General features: G+C 33.6%; 1 protein-coding gene across 3 annotated transcripts in view; it reads right to left on the reverse strand.

Moving 5' to 3' along the window:
* The window catches only part of LOC114340630 (elongation of very long chain fatty acids protein), a 225,357-nt gene that overhangs the window by 164,087 nt on the left and 43,460 nt on the right, over nucleotides 1-17,810 (reverse strand). The window contains exon 1 of one of the 3 annotated variants that reach the window (XM_050646075.1): nucleotides 9,649-9,997. The exons of 1 other annotated variant lie outside the window; for it this stretch is intronic. The gene's annotated coding sequence lies outside the window, so the exon portion shown is untranslated. Of the gene's footprint in view, nucleotides 1-4,778; nucleotides 4,798-9,648; nucleotides 9,998-17,810 lie in introns of those variants that run through there. One more of the 3 variants, XM_050646077.1, reaches the window with a different exon arrangement.

Below are 17,810 nucleotides of genomic sequence, written 5' to 3' on the forward strand. Positions count from 1 at the left end.
ATAATCCAATTGCCTTACATATCCAATCAGAAATAGCGATCCTAAATAAAAATAAGATCACTGTCGACTTTATGTTTGTCCCATCACACTCAGGTATACAAGGAAATGAGGAAGTAGATCTACTAGCCCGTTCAGCATCCCTCAGCCAGGACTCCATCCTTATTAACGAGGTTTCTTCCGATGACCTGAAGTCAGAAATAAAATATAAAGTGTTTAGTGCGTGGCAAAATAAATGGAGTGCGTCGCAAAATAAACTCAAGGAAATCAAACAATCAGTGAAACCGTGGCCGCAAATAATAGCTAACAGACCCGACCAAGTGAAAATAACACGTTTACGGCTGGGACACAGCAACCTAACACACAAACATCTCTTTACGCGAACTGTGCCGCCTATGTGTGAAAACTGTGAAACAACACTCTCCGTGAAACATATATTAACTGAGTGCAAAACATATGAAACAATAAGAAAGAAGTATACCATCCCAATGAATATAAAGGAAGCCTTAGGAGTAAACATGAATGTTAAAAACACAATAAATTATCTTAAAGACTCTGGACTGTATAACCTATTGTAATTTTTATTAACTTTACTTTTGTTATATTTTTTAGATCGCTAATAACCCCTGTGGTTACAGCGTAAATAAATAAAAAAAAAATGATATTATTCTGTGTTTACTGCAATATATATCATTTGTATTTTTAAGGATAGCACAAAAGGTGGAGAATAACCATTGTTTCGCTATATGTCCTGTTTTGTACACTGTGTTAAATAAGAATCTACTATAATGTCTAAGATTTTATCATTTATCCATTTGAAGCTGTTTACTGGCATTTGGTCTGTACCTACTGGTTTACCATTTTTGCTGTTTTTTAATGCCACTCTTTGTTTTTTCTTTCAAATTCTACATCATGTTATCTACTAAATACGTTTGTAGATATTAAAAAAACTTTTGAAAAAAAAATTCCTATTAAGTTATAAACAAGGTATTAATTCTTAAAAATATTTATAGTGTTTGACGTGAATTATTCAGAAAAATAGACTATAACGTTAACATTAATTAATAGATGAGTAATTAATAGTGAAAATAAACTTGATTACTTGAATTTTGATCAGTACATCACCATTAATAATTAAAATAGTTTTTTAATAGGTGATGTAAGCAGTAATTTGAATATAGTTCAACGCAAAAAAAATTAATTTTACCTGGCTACTTGGCTAAATTATCGAATAACACCTTATGTACCAAAGTCTGTAATAAATATATCGATAAAAAATAAATGATATTTACTTGAAAATATGTATACATAAATGCTTTAAAAAAATAAAATCAATAGTGGACAAACATTGGACGCGCTAATGAAGGGGTGGATGATAATGTTAAAGAAGGAAGATATTTCTTTAGGAAATAGTTATTATTGTAAACATTATTGGACACTTGACAGAACATCGAAGTTTATACGTAACAAACTGTGGTATACAATACAATACTCAAACCGGTCTGGACCTATGGGATCCAGCTATGGGGTACAGCACTACAGCAGCAAATCCAACCTATCCATAATTGAAAGATTACAACCTGAAGTGTTACGCTCTATAACAGGTCCCGTGGTTCGTGTCAAACAAAGACATTTATTGTGATCTAGAATCTAGAAATCTCCTAGAAATCCATGCAAATGCCCTGGCAATAACCTTGCTTGATAATAGTCAAGAAACTCACAGACTAAAACGTTAAAATTCACTGGACCTAATTTATAAATAAGTTTTCTAGCTCATCGTAATTGTGTATATATTTTAGATTTTAGATACATGTATTGTTAGTAAATGTGAAACGTATGTTTCTATGTAGCATATTATCGGAATGTTATGTTTGTTCCATACTAGAGGTCCAGTCATTGGACTGACCTCTCTAACGTCAATTTTTTTTACTTTGAACTCCAAAGACGCTTATTGTTAGAATGTTTATAACTAACTGATTGCTGAATAAATATTAAAAAAACGTTATAATTGTATTAAGTATTAACAATACTCTGAAGAGCATGTAAAAAAATATGATTACCAACCCCCCAATAACATATATCCAGGACAAAAAATTATTATATTTTATTTATAATCAGTTCTTGGCATTTTAAAAGAAATTGACTGGTATTGGATTGATTTATTGACTGATAACTTAATGGTAGGAGAGCCAAAGCGGGAATTTTTGCAGTTGATCCAGCGCGTCAGATTATCATATGGATAGAAACCTGGTACCCTGCAGATGTACCTCTACCATATACTGGCTCTTAACACAAGGAAGTTCGTTAAGGGGGGCCCGAAAAAAAATATATCCTTAAAAATACTCGAAATTGTCATATTAAGATAAGGTAAGTTACTTACATGCAAAAGAGTTTATATTTAAAAAATCTGACGATTTGAGCGGGGCGGAAGGAAATGGGTGAGTCAAAAAGTTTCACAAAAAAAGCGAATAGTTCGCGAAATTAACATCAGATCAAAAAACTAAAAAACACATCTTCAATATTTTTCAAAAATCTATCGAATGGCACTAAACATGACCCAAACGGAGAGGGGTGGGGGGTAAATTTAAAATTTTAAATACAAACCCAGCGATATTTCGCAAAATGAACATCAGATCAAAAAACTGCAAAATACACTTTCAAAATGTTTTTGAAAAATCTATTGAATGGTACCAAACAAGACCCCCACGGAGGTGGGGTGGGGGTTACTTTAAAATTTTAAAGGTGACTCCCAAATTTTTATTTCAGATTTGGATTCTTTACGTAAAAATAAGCCACTTTTATTCGAGATAATTTTTTCGAATTATGGATAGATGGCGCTATAATCGGAAAAAACCATTGTTGGAAATGGAAAATTAAATTACAAAATGGAAAGTCCCCACTAGAATGGAAAATTTTACTAAACTTTTTTTGGTTTTAGAACCTAATAATCACAACCCTCAATAATAGGTCCTCATAACGCTCGAGTGACTGCAAATTTAGCATACTTTGCTCCCGTACCATAAAGAATGTGCTCGTCACTCTTTTGTATGAAATTCCTAAAATCTGCGTCTACTTTTTATTTTTTTTTAATTGTTTTTCAAGTATTGTCTTTTTCTGTTCAATCGCCACTTTACTAATTACTAGAGCTCGGGAAATATGCAAAATGCATATTAAGTGCATATTTGTATATTTTGGGTAAATTTTAAAAGTGCATATGCATTTATTAAAAATGCATATTTTGAGTTATTTATGAAAAACCGCTTTAAAACATGCATTTTTTCACGATTCACGAAATAAAAATCTTTGATCTTTGATAACTTAAAAAGTATTGGTTTAAGTATTTGAATAACTTATCAAATTTTCCTAAAAATTTGTCCCTCTATCTATTTGTGGGGTTATTTTTAATAAAGTAATTTTCACTCCCGAAAAGGGTTTGGCATCCACCCCCAGGGTAAAAGCGCAAGTTGGCACTATGTCACTCTTGTTTATTGAGGTATCGTCTAACCATTCACCAATTTTCCTGAAAATTGATGGAGGTTGACCGAAATCGAAGGTTTTTGGAGGTTGATTTTTAACTTGAGTGACGGGACTATAGAAAAAAAATTGCAATTCAATAATCGAAATGCGCATATTTTGCAAGCTCATAAATTAGTAAACGATATGTAGTCCCAAATAATTAATTTTTTTAAATTTTAAGTACAATTCTCTCCTAAGCCGGGAAGATGGGGAGGTTTTCTTGCGAAGGGGTTGTAAGCTCAATAATCGAAATGCGCGTGTTTTGAAAGTTGATTCTAAGAATTTATACGCTATACGGGTTATATCCTCGATATGATATATTTTAATTTTTCTCTTGGGTTGAATCAATTAAAGGGTTGTTCGAGGGTTAAGGTGATAATCTTCAAAATCTAAACTATATCACTTCTAAAGCCCATAAATAGCTCGAAATTCCGCCGCAAAGACCAATTCAATATCTCTATTTTTAAGTAGTGGAAGGGGGCTGCGTTAGCCCCCACAAAAATATTAAATTACTACCCAGTGTAACGAGTCTGAAATTTTTAATCTACGGTCTATGAAAGCTCATAAATATCTCGTAATTTAGCGCTATTTGTATTTTAATCTCTACAAGGTGGGGGGCCAGCTCAACAGGGGTGAAATAGAAAGAAGTTTTTCCGCGTATAAACAATTATTATCAGATATACGGCACAGTTTTTCTCTAGAAAATTTAGAAAAACATCTAATAATATATAGTTCTAACTTTAATAACAATATTATAAAGAATAATGATGATGCTGATGAATATGAAGAATATATGAATATAATGATGCAAAAATTTCAATAAAGATTTTTGTGAGTTTTACATAAAATAAATTAAATAATTTCAATACAAAGATTGCTGCGTTTTTATTTATATGCATTAAATCCATAAAAGCATATTTTAGTGCATATTTCAACCGCTTTTTGTGCATATTTGCATGCATGTTTTAGGGTTTTTTAAGTACATATTTCCCGAGCTCTACTAATTACTATTTCATTTTTAAAACTTTCCACATTAGTGAAATTCCAACCAAGATCTCCTCGCATGGCCAAGGAAGCAGGAGGCGTCCTGTCCTATAAAGACCGAAATTTAATATTAAAAACTAATTTTTTCCATTTAAAGTGATTCACAATTTTTAATTTTGTTGTTTTGGGCGCCAGTAAAATTATTTTTTTAATAATCTTTTACAAAAAAGGACAACCGACAATAAAGCCTTTTAAAGATTTACACTTTCAAGAAAACTTACCCAAGATTAGCCTATTAGGATCTGCTATTTCCAAAATGTTACACTATTCCAAAACCGATTTTATTCAAAACCGCTTAAACGTTTCAGCTACTTTGTATAATTTGTTAATATCGTAATACCCAAATTGCCCGGTCCGTCTACCGCTAATAATAATGAAAAACTGTCTATAAAAATGTGTAAAAAAGAGCGGGCATCACATTTTTATGGTGTTTATACAAATTTGTATCAAGTGGATTTAGATAAAACCTCCCTCTTACGAAAAGAAAACAGAACATGGAGAAGAAATCCCAAAGAGAAAATGGATGAGTCCGCTGATTATTTAGAAAATATATTTCAACCAAACCCGAGGCAAACTCATGTAGACGATAAAAGAGTAGCTACTAAAAACGGTATAGTTGGTATAGTTGGTTTCTTTTGATGGAATCAAAAGCTCTAAAATCTACTAAAAGTATTTCTAAGTTTATATTAGACTCGTTCGCGTTCTCCATTCTTGTCCAATATTTACTTGGTATGTTTGAAATGATGATTTACGTAGAGACCTTAAATTCGAATCTATTCAAAATGAAATTTAAAAAATTTCCAAGGGACATGAAGAGAGGCTACATAAGCATCCCAACCATGAAGTAAGTACTTCAAATTTTTGTCAACCAAGCCCAGATGCGAAGGATCAAGAGGATTAAACCTTTCGAGCTTATGTAATGTAAGCAGTTGTGCAAGGCTTAGTTAGTGTTGTGCATTGGCAGTAAGGACTTAAGCAGTGAGTGAAAAGCAGAGTCAGTGCTGTGCTGTGTAGTCACAACCAAAAATGGGCATCATGTCAAAAAAATCTAGGATGGACCTGGTGACATCTGGATTACAATTTCAGGAAAATTAATTGTAAAGAAGAAATTCTTATCCATCTTATAGATTAGGTATATCCCTATTGTTTAAATAAAAAAAAAATATTCCACATTTTAGCCCGATCAGGAAAATAAAGGAAGGATGAAAATTTGGGAATAGGTAGTTGAAATTGTCTATTATTATATAAGAAAAAGTTTACAATTTTATATTCCCTCCATTTTACAAAAACTGTAAAATACGGGGTGAAAAATTTTTTCTCGGGGGTGAAAAATATACGTTCAAAATAAGTCCGGAATTGGATAAAATGACTAATTCTAAGTAAATCACCTATATGATCAACTTGATACCAGGGAAGGCGAAACGAAGATATATAAAATAGCCAAACAGAGAGCAAGGAAAGCAAAAGATTTTAATCAGATTAGATGTATCCGAGATGAAAATAATAAAATACTAGTTCACGAAAGGGAAGTCAAAAAGAGATGGAGAAAGTACTTTGACAGCTTATTAAATGAAGAATTTGACAGACAGCCTGTAGAGTCAACGGAGACAGTAGCAGCAATGGTCACCAAAATAACCAACGAGGAAGTGGCTCAAGCGCTTCAAAAAATAAAGAAAGGAAAAGCGGTAGGACCAGATGATATTCCTGGGGAAGTATGGAGAGCATTGGGAGAGACAGGAACAAGGTGGCTAGCAGGTCTATTTAATAGAATTATGGAAGTCGGACAAATGCCAGACGAATGGAGAAGCAGTATACTGGTACCTGTTTACAAAAACAAGGGAGATATACAACAATGTACAAACTACAGGGCTATCAAACTGCTTAGCCACACCATGAAAATATGGGAAAGAGTAATTGACAGACGGATACGTGAAGAGACCGAAATATCCGAGAATCAATTTGGCTTTATGCAGGGTAGATCAACAACAGATGCAATTTTCATTATAAGGCAGTTGATGGAAAAATACAGGAGTAAAGAAACAAACGCTCATATGGTATTCATTGATCTTGAGAAAGCATATGATAGAGTTCCTCGAGAGATTCTGTGGTGGGCACTCAATAAGAAAGGAGTCCCTGGTGAATATGTAAAGATTGTGAGGGATATGTATGAGGGAGTAACGACTAGTGTTAGGACAGGTGTGGGAGAGACTGATAAATTTCATGTGAAAGTAGGATTGCACCAAGGCTCTGTGCTTAGTCCGTATTTATTCTCATTAGTTTTGGACCAGATAACAGCGAAACTACAGGGTAACATTCCATGGTGCTTAATGTATGCTGATGATGTCGTGTTAGTAGGAAATAGTGAAAGAGACTTAGAACAAAAACTGGAACAGTGGAGACAAGCTCTGGAGGAAAAAGGTTTAAAACTTAGTAGGACAAAAACAGAGTATTTGGAATGTTCATTTAAAGATGGAGCTACTACAAATAAAATGGTATCTTTGGATGGTGAAATGATTGTGAAAAGCAATAGTTTTAAGTACCTAGGATCGGTATTACAGAGTAATGGAGAAATAGATGGAGATGCATGCAGTAGAATTAGGGCTGGATGGATGAAGTGGAAAGAAGCGAGTGGTGTGTTGTGTGACAGAAAAATTCCAATGAAGCTGAAGGGAAAATTCTATAAAACAGCCATAAGACCGGCTATGATGTACGGGACTGAATGTTGGGCAGTGAAAAAGAAAGAGGAACAACGAATGCATGTGGCGGAAATGAGAATGCTTAGATGGATGAGTGGAGTGACAAAGAAGGATAAAATTAGAAATGAGTATATTAGGGGAAGTCTAGGTGTGGCACCAATTGATGCCAAAATGAGAGAGCATAGGTTAAGATGGTTCGGTCATGTTCAACGTCGAGACGTTAATCACCCAATACGAAGAATAGCTGAAGTGCAGATTCCTGGAAGGAGTAGGAGAGGAAGACCAAAGAAGACCTGGGGGGAGGCGATAAGGCAGGACATGTTGGTAAAGGGGATTAACATTGATATGACCCAAGACAGAATTGTGTGGAGAAATGCAATTAGGGAAGCCGACCCCGCATAGGGATAAGGCAAAGAGAATGATGATGATGACTAATTCTAAGTAACTTTTGTTCTATAGAGTTTTTTTACTTTTCGAGTTATTTGCAAGTGAATGTGTTCATTTTTAACAAAAAAAAATGTTTTTGGACGGTTTTTCGAAGATAACTCAAAAAGTAAGTATTTTAGCGCAAAAATATTCATAGTAAAAATATAGCTTATAAAAAATTGAAAAAATTGTGTATGCGTGACGTATTCAGACCCAGTAGAAGCAGAGTTGTAGCTAATGAAAAGTAGGTTCTTCTTCGTCAAATTCCAAATCGGATATTTCAATGTGAAATTACCAAAAAAAGGAAGCACTTTTCGGGGAAAACGAAGCACAACGTTGTTAAAGTGTTTAAAAAAGGTTTATTTTTGTTTTTTAAAAAAACTTCTAACATTAAAAGTAAGTGGATTACGCACAAAATATTGTTGGTCCCTTTTACTTTTTGGTAAAAAAATGGCGAAAATCACCCCTTACTTAGCTTCTCAAATAAAATTAATCGTTACCGCTTTACAAGTTACTTTACCTATGTATTGTTTATATTATTCTATAAGTTTCATTGGTTCAAAGTGCTCAGTTTTGACAAAAATTGGGTTTAAAATAATACATTTTTTTTATTTTGAAAAAAATCGTAATTATTTATGGAATTAACTTAAAAACAATTAGGAATACCAAAAATATCAAAGAGTAATAAAATGTACGTTTTGCTTTTCTGAATATTTTTGATTTTTGTTTCCTTGTTAGACAAAAATTGGTTATGCTATGGCTGTTCAAAATTTGCCTAAACTCGTGATTAGTTACTCGTTCAAGCCATTTTAACTACAGCTTTTTCAAAACAAAGCACTTTGAACCGATGAAACTTAGAGATCATATAAATAATACATAGACAAAGTAACTTGTGAAGTGGTAATGTTAAAATTTATATGTGATGCTAATTAGGGGTGATTTTCGCGATTTTTTTACCAAAAAATAAAAGGGACCAACAATATTTTGAGCGTAATTCACTTACTTTTAATATAACAAGTTTTTTTAAAAAACAAAAGTAAACCTTTTTTTAAACACTTTAAAAAACTTAAAATGAATTTTCTCCTAAAAGTGCTCCGTTTTTGTGTTATTTCACATTGAGATATTCGATTTGGAATTTGACGAAGAACCTACTTTTCATTAACTGCAACTCTACTTCTACTGGGTCTACAGACTTCATGTATACACCAATTTTTTCAGTTTTCTATGGGCTATATTTTTGATAAGAATATTTTTTTCGCTAAAATACTTACTTTTGGAGTTATCTCCGAAAAACCGTCCAAAAACATGTTTTATTTTGTTAATCATGAACTTATTCACTCGCAAATAACTCGAAAAGTATTGACTTAGTGAAAAAACTCTATAGAAGAAAAGTTGTTTAGAATTAGTAATTTTATCCAATTCCGGCCTTATTTTGAATGTATTTTTTTCATCTTTGAGAGGGGATGTGGAATTGTAAACTATTTTTTATATAGTAATAGACAATTTCAACTACCTATTCCCAAATTTTCATCCATCCTTTATTTTTTTTTGGGTCAGATTGTTTTTTGATCGGGCTATTTGGTGAAATCTAAAAAATATCTGCAGGCGTACCAAGGAATAATCATGTTCACATAAAGACCAATATTTAATTTTAAAAACTAATTTATTTTCCTCTAGTTAAAGCGATTCTCAATTTTTTATGTTGTTATTTTAGGCGCGAATTAAATTAGAATAAACATTAATTATCTGAATATTTTTAAATTTCAAGAAAACTTACCCCGCCGGAGGGATCGCAGACGTTCGAATACAATTAGCGTCTCTTTGCAAAGACAATGACGTCGACTTTGCAAAGTAACAAGACACTTACTCAACACACACACTACACATGACACTAAGTTCCTCATGTTGTGACTGGCTGATTGACATAAAGTCCATGCCATTAAAAAATAAAAAAAAAAATAAAACTTACCCAAAATTAGCCTATTAGGAACTGCTATTTCCAAAAGGTTACACTATTCCAAAACAGATTTTATTCAAAACCGCTTAAACGTTTCAGCTAATTTGTTTAACTTGTTAATTTCGTAATGTACATATATCCAAATTGCCCGGTCCGTCTACCGCTAATAATAACGAAAAATTGTCTATAAAAATGTATAAAAAAAAGAGCGGGCATCACATTTTTATGGTGTTTATATATCAAGTGGGTCCAGATGCAAGGCCTTTTGTCGCCTAGAGCTGATTTTTGTGTGCCGTTGCGTTTTTCTATTATCGAATGGTGAAAGAATTGGTCTAACGTTCTCTTTTTGGTACCCTTGGCCAAGTAATGGACCGTCAATTTTTTTGGTTATTGAATTTTAGGCAAAATGTACGACAGTAATCGAAATTTATTGTTTAAACAAACACATACATACATGGAAGGTGTCGATATGATAATACAAATAATAATGTATACACACACAGAATATTAGTGCAGTCACTGAAGGTTTTCACCTCCGATTTCGTTGAACGTTTATCGATTTTCATGAAAGTGGGTGAGTAGTTAGAAGATACCTCAAGAAATAAAGGTGACATGGTGCCAATTTGCGCTTTTACCCTGAGGGGGATGTCCCCTCCCCTTTGCAGGGGTGGAAATTATTTTATTAAAAATACCCCAGAAATCGTTATAGGGTTCAATTTGGAGTAAAATTTGTTATATAAAGTTATTCAAATAAATCAATAGTTTTTGAATTATTAAAGATCCAAGATTTTGATTTTTCATCCATTTTTGAAATACATGAAATTACCGTGTTAAAACATGCATTCTATTTTTGAAAAAAATGCATGTTTTAACACGCTTTTTCGTAAATACCTCAAAAACAGTAAGTTTTTTTAGAAGAGTTGTCATTACCAAAATTGAAGATAATAAAAAACCAAATAAACACGTTATTCCAAAAAACCATTTAGTATATTCACAAAGTTATAATTAAGTGAAGCTCCAAAGGGGGGTCTAGGACATTTCGCCGTCGCCGTTTCGCCGTCGCCATTTCGCCGTCGCCGTTTCGCCGTCGAGCCATTTCGCCGTCGCCATTTCGTTGTTAGCATTCGTACTTATAATTTCGGGATGATCATTACTTGTACTCATATAAGTTTTGAATGGTTTTCGAACGATTATATACTATCACTTATCACTTTTGCATAATGAAGTTTTTTATTTTTGATACAGTAAAAACAATTGAAATTGAAATCCCTTTCTCAATATTGTTTATTTCCGAGAATTTTCCGGGACATTTAGTATAAAAAAAGTTAGTATGTTATCACATTCTTGTAAACTTAACCAATGCCGGGATGGCGACGGCGAAACGGCCGACGGCGAACTGGCTCGACGGCGAAACGGCCGACGGCGAAGTGGCTCGACGGCGAAACGGCGACGGCGAAATGGCGACGGCGAAACGGCGACGGCGAAACGGCGACGGCGAAACGGCGACGGCGAAACGGCGACGGCGAAACGGCGACGGCAAAACGTCCCAGTCCGCCAAAGGGGTGGGTTGGAGGGTCATGTTTAGTGTTATTCGATAGGTTCTCGAAAAATATTAAAAACCTATTTTTTGGTTTCTTATTTGGAAGTGTATTTCTCGAGATATTAGACCGTTTCTATAATTTACCTATGGTATCAGGATAAATCGTTTTTCCCAATTATAGCGCCATCTATCCACAGTTCAAAAAAATGTCTTGCATAAAAGTTGCTTACTTTTACGTAACGAATGCAAATCTGCAAGAAAAACTAGGGGTTTCCATTTAAGATTTTAAAGTTACCCCCCACCCCACCTTCAGGGGGTGTAGTGGGAGTTGGTGTTTGGTGTCATTGGATAGATTTTTGAAAATGATTAAACAAGTATTTTTCAGTTTTTCCACCCGATGTTTAGTTCGCGAAATATTCGACCGTTTCCCTACTTTTGGGACACGGTTGCATCATAAATCTTAGAACAAGAAGAGCTTTTTATGAAGAATAACTTTTATCTGTCAAATTAAAAATAAAAGAGTTATAAATGAAAATGTTCTTGGTATCCATAATTTGAGAAAAATCTTCAAATATTTTTTTCCATTAGAAGGATTTACACAGACACAATACTGGCTAGTGATTTTAGTCAATAATTTTACCAATTCGACAAAAAAATAATTTCTAAATAGTTAATAATTATTACTAAATAATTAGTAATTTTGCCAATTTCGGCAAAATTCTCAAAAAACAAAAAATTACCTTCTACAATCACTAGCCAGTTGTGTCGAGTTTAGGGAACGACTAGATACATAATATTTTAATTTTATAGCAAATGGAACAGTCCATTTATCATAAAGGGGAGGCCGTATTTATACTGGTATAAACCTTTTTAAAACTGTTAATAAATTATTGCTTTTAAAATATTATACTCAAATTGTATTTTTGAACATCTTATTTATTTTATATAATAATTAAATTCACTATCAAATGTCATTGATGTTTTATTAATACTTAATTTAAAATTTAGTTTGACATTCACGAAGTGTCAAACTCAAATGTAAATAACCTATGCTTGGCAAATCGAGATTTAAAAAAAAGTAGCCTACTTCCTAATCAACCATTTGACCTGACGTTTAGTGCGTCTGTAGGAGATAACCGGATTGTGACGTCATATTTTAGACTTTGAGGTCGATTATCTCGAAGACGGTTAGATATATCGAAATGCCGTTTTCAGATTTGGATTCAGAAGCCAAAACTACATAAGAATCCATCGATACACCTGCTCTAAGCATTGCAGGAGCGGCAACACAATAACACACAGACTTTTGCAAATTTATAAACGAAAAGTTTTCGTTGAAAATATAAAAAATCACCTTGGCCCTTCATTTATTGAAGAACGTGTGTAAATCATGTAAGAAACTCTCATAAGTATTCTCATATAATTCTATAACCAACGTGTGAATACATATTTTCAGTACATACAAATAATTATCACTTCTAGTAAATTGTTAATTACTTATTAATTATTTAATCAAATACTAAATATCTGCAGTTCTGTTTAATAGTAACACATACGGAATTATGCAGTTACGTGAAATGACTAGGCTGCTTTAATTCTAGCAATTCAATAATAGCTGCTTATTCTATAATTTAGATCTGAGCAAATAAAAGGATATATTTAACTACATAAAAATAGTGATAATCTAATAGACTTGATCTACGATATACGTTTTACACGTTTTATACGTTTATCGTAAATAACTTTTTAAAATCAAGTAATAGTCTTTGCATATTATCAAAAAAAGATGAAATTGTTGGGAAAAGTTATTTTCCACCTACCTCTACCGAAAGTATACTTTTTCGGACCTGATTGTAGGGAGCAAAGTTGTACTTTTCCTCCCTAGGGAGGAAAATATTTTTCCTCCCTAGGGAGGAAAAGTAAAAGTGACGTCATGGTATTTCATTCATGAAATATAACTTATTGACGCCCTGTATAATATCTATTTTCTATTACAAAGTATCTATACATTTTAACGTTTATTTATAAAACATCCTGTATTTTGCAGAATGGTAAAAAACAGTAAATTATTATTTTGATTTAACAATGTTTACATTAATAATTATTTGACTTATATTTGACAGTTGACAGTTATATTGTACCTACTTGTTGTTTTAGTTCTAATAAATTTTGTTGGTTAGTTACATAAATAAAGTAAAAATGAAAAAATGACTTGTTATTTGAGGAAGGTGGAAAAACCATATGTATAACATGGGAGTAAAGTGCCTTTTCCTCCCTTGAATGATTACTGCCCTCCGCTACGCGTCGGGCAGTAAACTTCATTCTCGGGAGGAAAAGTTACACTTTCCTCCCTTGTTATACAAATAGCTATTATATACCAGCTACTTTATTGCTGGAATCGAATCTTAAGGTTTCATATGCACTCACCGGCACAAAATACCGCCACCCAAAATGTTTGATTAAGTTTGACAATCTATAACTTTATCATTTATACTCCGATTTTCAAGATTCTTACATCAGTTTGTAGGTACAGTCCGTCTAATTTACTAACCGTTGCACGTCATTATCTACGTTAGAGATATAAGTTGACATTGTTGCCGAATTACAAAAAATTCTTGAATTCATTTTAAATCAAATACATCACACAATTTTTGCGGAAGTGGATTATACAGCAAAAAAAATTAATATTCAATGTAAATAAATAAAAACTTTAGAAATAGAAAACAAGAATTAAGTTATAATCGTACTTAAAGTACATAAAAAAAAAATTAAGAAAAAAATACTTTTAGTAAAGAATATAAACAAATATGATGTGTCATCACCGCAACTGTCAAATAAATGTTACCAATTTATGCCAAAATATCACCTTCGTTCGATTACAGTTACAGTGTGTTCCGAACAAATGTGCTTCATAAAAATGCTTTATAATCCATTTATGCAAATTAAACGAAAAATATTATTGTGTATTTCTTTCTCTCTCTCCTGTCGTTCCCCATTACTGAGGATCGTGATTTCTTCCAATATTCCTAACAATGTTTCTCCATTGGTCTCTATCTTCAGCTGCTCTAAGAGCTTCGCAGAATGAGTTTCCAGCTGAATGCTTTATTTGGTCAGACCATCTAGTTGGTGATCGTCCTCTTGATCTTCTCCCCGGAACGTTTCCAGAAACAACTAATCTCTCCAAACTGTCGTCACCTCTGCGAACCACGTGACCAAAGAATTGCAGAATTCGTTGCAGACATATTGAGGACAGCCTTTTTTTAATATTGAGTTGGTTTAGAATGGAAACGTTTGTCCTATGAGCTGTCCAAGATACGCGCAGCATTCTTCTCCAGCACCACATCTCAAAGGCATCAATTTTTTGGCGCTCGCATGCGCGAAGAGTCGAAGTCTCTGCTCCGTATAGAAATATTGAGAATACAAGGGCATTCACCAGTCTCATCTTGATATTTTGAGAGAGAGATCTGTCTTTCCAAAGTTTAGTTAGGCGACTCATCGCATTTTTTGCCATACCAATACGTCTCCGAACTTCTGCTTCACAGTTACCATCGTTAGTTATACTAGACCCGAGATAGACAAAGGTGTTTACTATTTGGTATTCCTGTAATATGTTAGTCAGTTGAATAGTGTCAAATCTGTCGACCACCATTATTTTTGTCTTAGCTTTATTGATTTTCAGACCAACTTTATTGCTTTCGTACTCAACTCTTCGCAGAAGATCAAACATTTCTTGCTCATTTGCTGCTATAAGTGTAGTGTCATCAGCAAATCTTAAATTGGAGATTTTTCTACTAGCTACTGTTACTCCACCGGCCCATTCTTCTAAAACCATCCTCATGACATGTTCACCATAAATGTTAAATAAGTCAGGTGACAACTCGCATCCTTGTCTAACACCTCTCTCGGTCTTGAATTGGTTTGAGAACTTCTGATCTAGTCATACTGTCGCTATATTAGACTGGTACAGATTTTTAATAAGTGTCACCAGGTGCATTGGTGCGCCCATTTCTATTAAAATTGACCACAGATGTGTATTTCTTTAAGTTAATGATTAATAGAAATCTTTAAATATTATTTATACGCGTATATTAAAAATATGTCTAGTGGCTGTAATGCCAGTATACTCGGCAAACTGATTCTAAAAAGGAACACACCTACCGCCTAAATATTTCGTGTTGGTATCATGTGACGTCACGGGCTATGACGCGGATGACGTACGACGGTAAGTAAATTAGATGGAGTATACATGGATTTATGTCGTTTGTTATTATTCCGGTAACAAAAATTTTTTGCTTAGATGTCATTATACGAGGGTGAATGGAAGTGTTGTATTTTCTCCTAACTTTAAAAAATTCTGCGGAAAAATTGGAGGGCTGATTTTGTTTCATACTCCTTTTGTATTATCCTGGAGGTATCACTAAGATTTTGTTTTTTGAATTATCCGAATATCTATTTTCTTTTAAGAGCTGTAAATAAAAACACTGCTTTGAAGGTTTATTTAATTAAAAATATCAAACGCACTAAAATTTAAAAAACAAAACAAAATTAACAACAAAACAATTCAATAGCGAGTATGTCCACCTCTTGCAGCAACGACTGCTCGCAATCTGTTTAGCATCGAATAAATATGTGTTATCCTTGCCTGGGGAATAGCTCGATATGCCTCTATAAGGGCCATAACTGTACCAAATTTTCTGGAGGCCTAGGATGACGGCCAATAGCTTCTTTTAATTCACCCCATAAATTCTCAATCGGATTAAGATCTGGGCTGCATGCGGGCCATTCTAATCTTATCCATCCAACCTCTATTTTATGAGTGAATCAGTGTTTTTATTTACAAACAATAGTAAGTACAGCTCTTACAAGAAAAGAGATATTCGGATAATTCAAAAAACAAAATGTTAGTGATACTTCTGGGATAATATGACAGCACTATGAAACAAAATCAGCTATTCTTAGATAGTGTATAAAAACTTAGATAATGTATACACCATAAATGAATCGTCTTCCTGCCTGAACACAGCAGCGCCATGATCTCCTGAGAAGAACTTCCAATCCACTACATACCGACTTCGAATCTCCACTTAACTGCACTTAGAATATGTTGCCTGGCTTCGCTACTTAGCGAGCCGGCGAACAACTTTTATTCACTACATTCTGAGGAACTTGAACTGGCTTTCAAAAACTCTAACCAAAAACTAAGACTCAACTTAGACTGATTTACCGGCTCCAATTTCTCGGGCCTTCAACCACAAAACTTTACTTCACTACATGGTCGTTTGGGATCTTAACTAAGACTAAAAAACTGAAAACTGTATCTTAAAACTTGGACACTCTACTCTCTTAATATATTCTCCTTCCATACAATCTTCCATAGCATCATTCTTTGGCCAATAATTGTAATGAAATATTTCTCCCATTTATTACTATTAACCAATAAAAAAAAATAAAAGGGATCTTTTTTTACGCCTCCTGAAGGCAGCCATGTTAATTTTTGACCAATAAAAGAAATCGTATATTCTGAGATACTAAATCATCACAAGAAAAACTGCGACTCTACAATTCTGCACGTGGCCTCTTGTCTAATCTTCGGGGCTCAGTGGAGGATGTTCTTCAGATTATTGAAATACCAATAGCACTTAGAGAATTTATTTATAGCGGAAAACACTAGGGTAGTTACCCCGGGAGAACATTGAGTACTGGTATGGCTTGTACGCGATTTAGTTGAAGACTCTATAATACTACATGTTGAATGTATGAAGGAATGAAGTTAAAGGCACATCAGTACTCAATGTTCTCCCGGGGTAATTACCCTAGTGTCTGCCGCCATAAATAAATTCTCTAAGTGCTATTGGTGTTTCAATAAACTGAAGAACATCCTCCACTGAGCCCCGAAGATTAAACACTCCTTGACATGGAATGAGAGCAGGCTCTTAAGTAATTAGGGTCTAATATAAACAGATTCTAATATTGCCGTCGCTAATATCTCAAATTTTAAATAAACGTTTTTTTCAAACATGGATACCTATTTATGCACTTTAGAAGAATTTAGCAAGATGTCTTTTGAACACGTACCGCTACTTACAATCTTTAAAGACGAGAAAAGCGAACGCGTAATATCCCGGATAAACACGTGATGGAATTACGCATCGAAAAGCGAGAGATATTAACGGTTTTAAAATATGAGAAATACTGCTCCTCCCAAAATTTAGAGATATTTGAAGCGGTAGCCTTATAATCAAACAAAATGTATCGGGGTGGTAATAATATAAATCTTTTTAAAATCGGATATAATCAAGAAAAATGAGTGGTGAAATGGTAGTATCTTTGGCACCGTTTCAACACCTCCAGATCACAGTAAACGAAATGCACAGAATCAATATCTATTTCATGGGCGACTTGTCGTGTTGGTTATGACAGAGTAGGTATCAGGGATAAAACAACGATATGACGAGAATGTCAGAAATGAAAACATAAATCTTCGTACGTATTTCTGCAGCAAAAAATCTGTATTAATGTATTATTAATGTATTAATAATACTTTTTTCCTACTAAAAGAACAAGATCAGTTTACATTTGGAAATACCAGAAGAAAACGATCTATCATCGGCTATATCCTTTCAAATAGACAGCT

The sequence above is a fragment of the Diabrotica virgifera genome, chromosome 3, assembly GCF_917563875.1.
Source record: "Diabrotica virgifera virgifera chromosome 3, PGI_DIABVI_V3a".
Classification (NCBI taxonomy): Eukaryota; Metazoa; Arthropoda; class Insecta; order Coleoptera; family Chrysomelidae; genus Diabrotica; species Diabrotica virgifera.